The sequence below is a fragment of the Semicossyphus pulcher genome, unplaced genomic scaffold (genome assembly GCF_022749685.1).
Source record: "Semicossyphus pulcher isolate SPU_LCO1_2020_fin unplaced genomic scaffold, fSemPul1.0.p SCAF_5, whole genome shotgun sequence".
Classification (NCBI taxonomy): domain Eukaryota; kingdom Metazoa; phylum Chordata; class Actinopteri; order Labriformes; family Labridae; genus Semicossyphus; species Semicossyphus pulcher.
The window spans coordinates 5,343,593-5,352,500 of record NW_027211726.1 but is presented as its reverse complement, the minus strand read 5'-3'; the positions used below and the strand labels follow the sequence as shown (position 1 = coordinate 5,352,500).

General features: G+C 42.3%; 1 pseudogene; it reads left to right on the top strand.

Annotated features, from left to right (window-relative positions):
* Nucleotides 1-6,152, top strand: part of LOC138608339 (major histocompatibility complex class I-related gene protein-like) — a 12,334-nt pseudogene extending 6,182 nt beyond the window's left edge.
* Nucleotides 6,153-8,908: the final 2,756 nt, after the last annotated feature.

Sequence of the window (8,908 nt, the reverse complement as noted above, 5' to 3'; positions counted from 1 at the left end):
ATCCACGCTGATCAGACCCACTGTGTGCCCGGCAGGCTCATTAGTGATAACATCACTCTGATTCGAGATGTTCTGGAGGTCTCTCGTTCATTGGCTGTAGACACTGGTTTGATTTCAATAGACCAGGAAAAGGCTTTTGATCGGGTTGAACACCAGTATCTGTGGCAGACTCGAGCTGCCTTTGGGTTCAGCCCACGTGTCATAGCCAAGATCCAGGTGTTGTACTGTGGCATTGAGAGTGTTCTAAAAACCAATGGAGGTCTGAGTGCTCCTTTTAGTGTGCAGAGGGGGGTGAGGCAGGGATGTCCCTTGTCTGGCATGTTACACTCTTCAGCCATTGAACCTCTGCTTCACAAACTGACCTCAGATCTGTGCGGGGTGTGTTTTCCAGGCTCTGATGTTCATTTTAAACTGTCTGCATACGCTGATGATGCCGTTGTCCTGGTAAATAAGCAGAAAGATATTGATCTGTTAGAAAGAGATGTTAATTGATTTGGTTCCATGTCTTCTGCCAAAGTGCACTGGGTGAAAAGTGAGGCTGTCATGGTGGGGGAGAGGCTGAGGGATCAGCTCAGTCTACCTGGAGGTCTGGTCTGGAAAAAAGGAGGTCTGAAATATCTGGGAGTCTTTTTGGGGAATGAGACCTTTGTAAAGACAAATTGGGAAAGTGTTGTGGAAAAGGTCAAAGGTCGTCTTAAGAAATGGAGGTGGTTGTTGCCTAAAATGTGTTTTAGAGGGCGGGTACTTGTGGCCAATAGTCTGGTCTCCTCTGCTCTGTGGAACATGTTGGCCTGTGTTGATCCTCCTCCCTCTCTCCTGTCTGACGTCCAAAAAGTGTTGGTGGATTTTTTCTGGGACAGGCTGCATTGGGTTCCTCAGAGTGTGCTCTTTCTCCCTAAAGAGGAGGGAGGGCAGGGTCTGGTTCATCTAGCCAGTAGAGGTGCTACTGTCCGCCTTCAGTTCATGCAGAGACTGCTCACTGGGCCCGCTGACCTGGTGTGGAGGCCGCTGTCCTGCTGTATCCTGCAGCGTTTTGGTGGACTGGGACTGAGCTCTGTTTTTAATGGATTTAAAGAAAGTGAACATGTCCTCTCTGCCAGGGTTTTATCTCAGTGTTTTTACAGTGTGGACTCTGCTGAAGAAGCAGAGACAGGAACAGGCAGACTCTCTGTAATGGCTGCTTAAAGAGCCGGTGTTGTTTGGCGGACACTTGGACTCTCCTCGCTGGGCTGGACCGACTCTGTCCAGAATGTTCCTCCCTGCCAGGATCTCTACGCTGGGGCAGGTGGTGGAGCCGACTGGACCTCAGTTGGACAATCCGGCTGGTCTGGCTGCTCGTCTGGGAGTGAGATCCACACGGATCATAAGACAGTTACTGAGGCGCTGGAAACATCAGCTGACAGGGCACCAGTGGTCTCTACTTACTGACTATGGTGACGGCTCTCTGCTGCCAGACAGCTCTGACCCCTACCCTGCTCTCGCACTGCTTCCTGACCTGAAGGACTGCTCTGGTCTTTTACTGGCTTCCACCAACACTGCAGGTGTTTCTTTAAGTGACGGGGCGGGGAAGACTTTTTACAAACTGATTGTTAAGACTGTACATAAAAAACCCTGAATGGTCGCAGTGACACCCCCTGGAGGACTTATCTGGGGCTCAGTCCTGAGGCCAGACCTGAGTGGAGGTCTCTGTACAAACCCCCCCCGATCAAGAAACATGCAGACCTACAGTGGAGGATCCTACATGGCATCATAGCTATCACTGCTTTTATTTCTGTTCTGAATGTCAGTGTGCAGGATACGTGTCCTTCCTGTGAGCACAGGGAGACAGTGTTTCACTGCTCTTTAGAGTGCACTCGTCTGACTCCTCTGTTTGTTTTACTGGGAAAGTTTTTTGGCTGTTTTAAAGAGATCTTTACTGAACAGGTTTTTATCTGTGGGTTCAAATACACTCGGCACCAAAAGCATAAATGTCAGAGCGTAAATTTCCTCCTGGGACAAGCAAAGATGGCCATATATGTGAGCAGGAAGAGGAAGGTAGGGGAATCTTTGGAGCTTCATGTAAAGCTACTGTTTGTGAAAATGTTGAAGTCCAGGTTGTTGTTGGACTTCAGTTTTTACGGAGCCAACCAGGACCTGGAGAGTTTCCAGTCAGTCTGGGCTCATGAGAGGGTGCTGTGCTCTGTGGTGGAGGGTCAGCTGTTGGTGGGAGACATGCTGAAGTGAAACTGTGAATGTGATTGGTGCGTTTAAAACAAGGATGTGTTATGTTTTTGTACAGTGTGAAGAGTGATCAATAAAGATCTGGTTAAAAATCAAATCTCACACACACACACACACACACACACACACACACACACACACACACACACAGTCTGGAGTGTGTCACTGACGTAGTTGAAGCTGTTTGGAGGCGTTTCTTGTCTGAAACACAGTCGGACTCACAGAAACATCACTGACACTCAGACTGCTGGATGCTGCTAAACTGCCCTGATGCAGCGTTTCTGTCCATCCCATAATAACCTTCAGAGGTTATTAACCCTTTATCTCCACTAGATTAGACCAGAATAACTCGACTGGGCTGCCCACAGTCAGTCGGTCCATATGAACTCTCCTGTAGAAAACCTGTTGATCACAACAGCTCTACAACACACAGCTGATAGAGGAACGTCAGCGCCTGGTTTCTAAAACTAAGGTGCAGGACAGTAAATGGGACACAGGCTGCTTGTGCTGGGTCCGCACATGAGAGGAGGAGCAGCGTGTGTTAATGAACGTGGCTGACAGGACGACATGATGAATGTGTGATTGTGATCAGAGGTTTAAAAAGTGTAACAGCTCGACTCTGCTGCACTGACCACACTGTGTCCATGATATATAAAGAGCAGAAACACAGATCAGATTAATTGAACTGGACCTCAGTGTGTCTCTGACATAATATACTATTGAAATAAGATCTTCACCTTTTTGCCTCTGGGACGTTGTGATGAACTTATTTGACTTTTTAAAGACATTTAACAGATTAAACTATTTATTGATTAATTAAAAAATAGTCATAACATAATCAAACATGACAAACATGATTAGTTTGTTCTCTCAAAATGTAGAAAACAGATGAGATCAGATTATCTCCACTGTGCTGACCACAGTGTGTCGGTTCGTCCTCTCAGGCAGCATCAAGCCGACGCCTGCAGGTAGAAACAGCTGTCGGTTGTGTCTAATGATTGACTGATGGATGGACCAATCAGGAAGCACAGACTGCCTCCCAGTCTCCATAGTGGTCCTGGTGGTCTCTGCCTTATTGTGAGCAGTTGTAGTAACACACTGCTGAACACTGTGCTGGCTGAGCAGGAGGAGTCTACAGACTGATCCTGGACTGAGACTCTCCTTCAGTGGAAGCTTCTAGAGCAGCTCTCTCTCGCTCTAAACCGTCCACACTGTCCACATGATGATTGGCTGTGAGCGTCTTCCATCCAGCCAATAACAGCAGGAGGTGTAGGTGCTCTGTGCTGGTGTGTGTGGATCAGTGTGTCTGTGGAGAAGACGTGAAATCAACTGATAATAGATGACTGGCTGTGATCTCTCTCTCTCTCTCTCTCTCTCTCTCTCTCTCTCTCTCTCTCTCTCTCTCTCTCTCTCTCTCTCTCTCTCAGGTGTCCACATTAACCAGGTGATGTACGGCTGTGAGTGGGATGATCAGACTCAAGACGTTAATGGTTTCAATCAGCATGGTTATGATGGAGAAGACTTCATAGCATTCGACCTGAAGTCAGAGACATGGATCGCTCCAACACCACAGGCTGTCATCACCAAACACAAGTGGGATAATAACAGAGCTCAAATAGCACAGAAGAAGAACTACCTCACCCAGATTTGCCCCGAGTGGCTGAAGAAGTATGTGGACTATGGGAGGAGCTCTCTGCTGAGAACAGGTAGAATCACATGACCTGATGTGTTTTTATTAGCACAACGTTCATACACCTCTTCTCTTCCTGACATGACAATAAATGTTACACACATTTCTCTTTCTCTCCTGCTCTCTCTTCATCTTTGTGCTTCTCTCTCTCTCTTCCTACTTTATATATCTGTTCCTCTCCGCTGCATATCTGTACCTCTACATTTCTCTCTCTGTCTCTCTACTTTTTATTCTCACTCTTTTGTCTCCTTTTGTCTTTTTCCTTCCTCTGCCCTCCCATATTTATATCATTTACACTCCAGTGAGCTTCATTTTCTTTGCATAGGTACTATAAATATAATCTTGATGTTAGTAAGGCATTTAAATTCATGACAGTTAACAGGAATTGTGATATTAATAAACAGTGAATGATGATAAAGAAACTATAATCTGTCTTTCTCTCTCTCTCCAGACCTCCCCTCAGTGTCTCTCCTCCAGAAGACTTCCTCCTCTCCAGTCAGCTGCCACGCTACAGGTTTCTACCCTAACAGCGCCGTGATGTTCTGGAGGAAAGATGGAGCGGAGCTTCATGACGACGTGGACCACGGAGAGATCCTCCCCAACCACGACGGATCCTTCCAGATGAGTGTCGAGCTGAAGCTTCCATCAGAGTCCTCTGCAGACTGGGGGAAGTACGAATGTGTGTTTCAGCTCTCTGGTGTGAAGGAGGACATCGTCACCAAGCTGGACAAAGTCGCGATCAGGACCAACGAAGGTAAGACTGGAGTCAGAGGGGATGAGAGTGGGAAGTTCACTGTAACAGTCCTGTGTTGGAAGGGAAGTTTTGTTTCCTTATATTGTTTTTCACTCACTTTCATCAAGTTTTTTCTACATTTAATAAACAGTTTGAAGGCTGAGATTAGTATGAAACCAATGTAAGTGTCCACCTCTGGACCCTGACAGCAAAACAATAAAAGAATAAAAAGAAACTTTTATCAGATTTAAATGATTTGTTTCAAAGGATTATAGATGACTGCAGCTGTTTGTGCTGTCTGTCCGCTCTTTACTGACCTTTGATCAACACAGACAAATGTCAATAATGAAACACAAAAAAGTGTTTTTGTTCAGTTTATATTTTTGATAAAGACTTCTTTTTATTTACCTCCAATAGAAGACATTTTTTAGAAAGTTGTCTGAAGATTATTGTAAAAAGAATTTACTCAAACAAGTTTAGAGTGTTTTTTTTTCAGTCATTGTGTAACCATTTACATGTTCAGAGATTATAGGCACTGTATTTTACTTCATGTCAGTTTTAGGAGATGAGTTCATGGACTTGTTCAAAGATTCAGCATCAATACAGTAATTATCTACAGACAGGATGAGAGTTAACATCAGCAGCACAAACAAACTGTGCTTATATTCAGGATTATGGTCTGACTGGCAGATGTTCTTCTCTTTAACCTGCTTCACCTGCTCAGGTTGTGACTGTGTTTTGTTGTTTTCTGCTCAACAGGGAATTCCATGCACGTGATCATCGGCATCATTGCTGCAGTGCTTGTTCTTGCTCTCGCCCTCATCGCTGCCGTTGTGTTCATGTTGAAGAAGAGGAATGGTGAGAGACCAAAGCAGAAACATGAAGTCATTTTATTTTCTGTATTTTCTTTCTCGACTTTTTTTCTGTCCAGTTTTCAAAAGTGAAACAAATGATCTTCTTAACATTTAAAATGTGTTTTTATCAACGTTAAGCGCTGTAAGACCCAGAAACAGTTTAATTATAATTTGACTGCAGCACGATGATGTAAGGAAGAGGCCATCAGAAAAGAAATAGTGTAAGATTTAAACAAAAGTCATAAGGATTTATTTATCAGTGTGAGTTGGTATTAGAGAGGATCATCACTGGACTGAAGGTGACACTGTCTGAAATATTTAACGGTTACATCTTTAATAATGTGTTTGTATTTATTTTCAGCCAAACGCCCTCCATCTCGTAAGTACAACCTGTTTTATTCTATTCACTCTGAGCTGAAACGCTCTCTTTGTATTAAAGCGGTTTTCTGGAGTGTTATCTGTTGTGATATTATATATCTGCTGCTTGTTAACATTGTGCTTCTGACCTCACAGCTGTGAACAACCCTGTCGTGGAGCAAGAAAAAATGCTTGAGAATCAAAATGCCTAAAAGACAAACACACCACCCTGAACACAGTGAGTAGCATCACATTGTCACAGTTTGGATTTGGAAACACAGCATGGCTGCTTCCCAAGTCTCTGAAATTTCATCCATGCTTCCTTTACTTGCGTCGTTCACTTGCGTCTTAGTCCCTCCCACCAGAGATGCATGGAGAGACGCAAGGAAACCAAGAGAGGAGAGAGGAAACGAGGGAATGTTTTTTAAGAGACATGAGACGTCCTTTCTGATTAAGCGTCACGTGCTGCGACGTCCGTTTGTGATGATCGCGTCAGCTGATCACCGCTGGATCAGCTGTCAGTCTGCTTTAACAGCTGTTTGTGTCTGCACACATGTGCACTGTATTAATTCTAATAACAGACACAGTAACAGTGTTTTCTCTCTGTAACCTGTTACCTGTGTAACAAACACCTGCACATGAAGAACAGGCTGCAGTCTGTGTTCCTGCTGCAGAGCCATACGGACATTTCCTACAGCACTGTGTCTTTATATTATTTGTTCATTATTTACATTTTTGATCACTGATCATCTGATCTGAATTAATTATTTAATAAGCCCAAATACTGTCTGTTCATGAGCTATGAAAATGATTTATTAGGCTCAAAGTTTCAGGATAAATAGAAATCACAGTCACTGACGCTGATCAAACCCGACCTCACTGATGATCACGCTCACACGTAGTGTTACCTGCTGACAGAGAGACTCTCCTGCTCCCTCTGAATTCATTCCTTCATCTGTAATAAAAGTTAGCAGGGAAATAACTGATCATGACGAGAGGTATATTTTACGACAAGTTATGATCAATATTTCGTTCTAACGATCACAGGTTGTCAAATACCGACTCATTATACCGACGTTGTCGGTTTCAAGGCGCCCTGTAAAGTCTGTTTTAAGGTCCGCTTCCTCTCTGCGGTATGAAACTCCGGTGATGTTGTGAAGTTTCGATTGATGATTGAAGCAAACATATTTTAGGTCTCAATGACTTTTAATATTCAGCTTTGTGGAAACTTACTCTGCAAACATTTATGAAGTTATTTTGTTTTTGATTTCGTGTTTGTTTTTTCTTCTTCAGGTTTATGGATACGTTTTGCACTGGAACAAGCAGCGCTTCCAGCACATTGTCCTGGGAATTTATTGGTTATTCATCACATGAAATGAGCTGATCAGGGTTGGAAATCTGGATTTAGATGCTTATTGATTGAAATGCAGAGAAAACAAGTTTGAAAATTAGTTGATCAACGCTGTACAAATCTCCTCAAACATAAAAGACGTTTAAAAAAAGTGGCCTTTCTTTTGATGCTTTAACTTTGGTTATTGAAATGAGGGTGATTATTTTTTTCTTGGTGAGAAGTTAAACAACAACAATCAATCCATAAAAGCGTCTCACTTCTCTTCATATTTACATTATAAATATTTTGTGTGCTTTTAAAACAAATCCGCCGTAGTTACAGTTTGATGCTTCTGGTTTTGGGAGCTTTGTGCTTAAATTGATGTTGGTAAAACACACGTTATTCTACATTTATAAACACACACACATTCACACACCATCCTATTTTCAGATCAATACTCAGAAGGTCTATAATATCATAATATATACATTAACAATACAGATATTTGTGAATCAGTGGAAATAGTCTTTACTTTTTATACAAAAAAAGCCATTGTTTGGTTTTCTGGTTGTATTTGGTCAGTGGTAGCAAAACTACAAATAAATCAGCAACATCCAAAAACATGCTGAATGAGTGAACACACACACACACACACACACACACACAAAATAAAAAAACATTTATTTTGCAGTTGTGTAAATATTGTTTGTATGTTTCTGTAAAGCTGATGAAATGTTTTGATTGATAAGGCTCGAGCTAAATATAATTTATGTGTTTAAGGTTTTTCATGATTCATTAGGACCATGTTGTTGTTGTTTTCCATAATATCTGAATTCAATATGAAGGATGCAGAGGTATGATAGCATCTCAGTACGATGTGATCAAATTGTAATGTTTTGATTTTAGTTTCAGACGAGATGTTTAAGGGCTGTGGGATTTTTAAATATTCTCAGCGAGCTGTTAGGAAGCTTCAGTAAATGTTTTTTTCTACAATTCAGAAGAAGAAACGTTTTATCTTGAGTTGTGTTAACACAGAAATTTAACATCAATCACTTCTTGTGTTGGGTGTACATCGCAAACAAGTTGCCTGTCAATTTGATTATTTTTGTACTTTAATCTTGCTTTTCAATAAAACCCCTAAAAATCCAAATGTGTCTTTTTGTAATGCCTCATACAGTCACTGAATGAATGTGGTTCTGACTTGTAGATGTTAAACTTTATTGAAACTTAGTTCTGTAAACATGTTTTTATTTTGTTTTATTTTTTTATGAGTTTGAGACTTTGCAGACTCATCCTTCCAACCGTGGCTTACATCTGGTTCATTCCAGAATTATGGGCACGTTTCGCGTCTCCCAGATAAACCTTTTGTAATTTAAAAAAACGTTATTAAATCAGTTCACGATAATTACACTAAATGGAGCGACGGCTGCGAGCTGGTTCATGCGTCACCTGACAAACACTTCTTCCCAATGTCTAGTTGAGCTGTAAGATTTCCAGTGTCTCCCTCTGCTCCGTCATTGCCATCGCTGCCCTGCACCAGGACTGCGCTCATACTTTCAGCCCCACCACCACCCCAGCATCCACCTGCAGGCTCCGGCTAGAGAGGTTTAAGATATTATCTCATCACTCCTCAAATTTCTGCATGTAAAATAAATCTGAGGAGTGATGAGGGCGGAGCCTAGATGCAAACATAAACTATGTTCTGCCACTAATAGTAAAGTTTG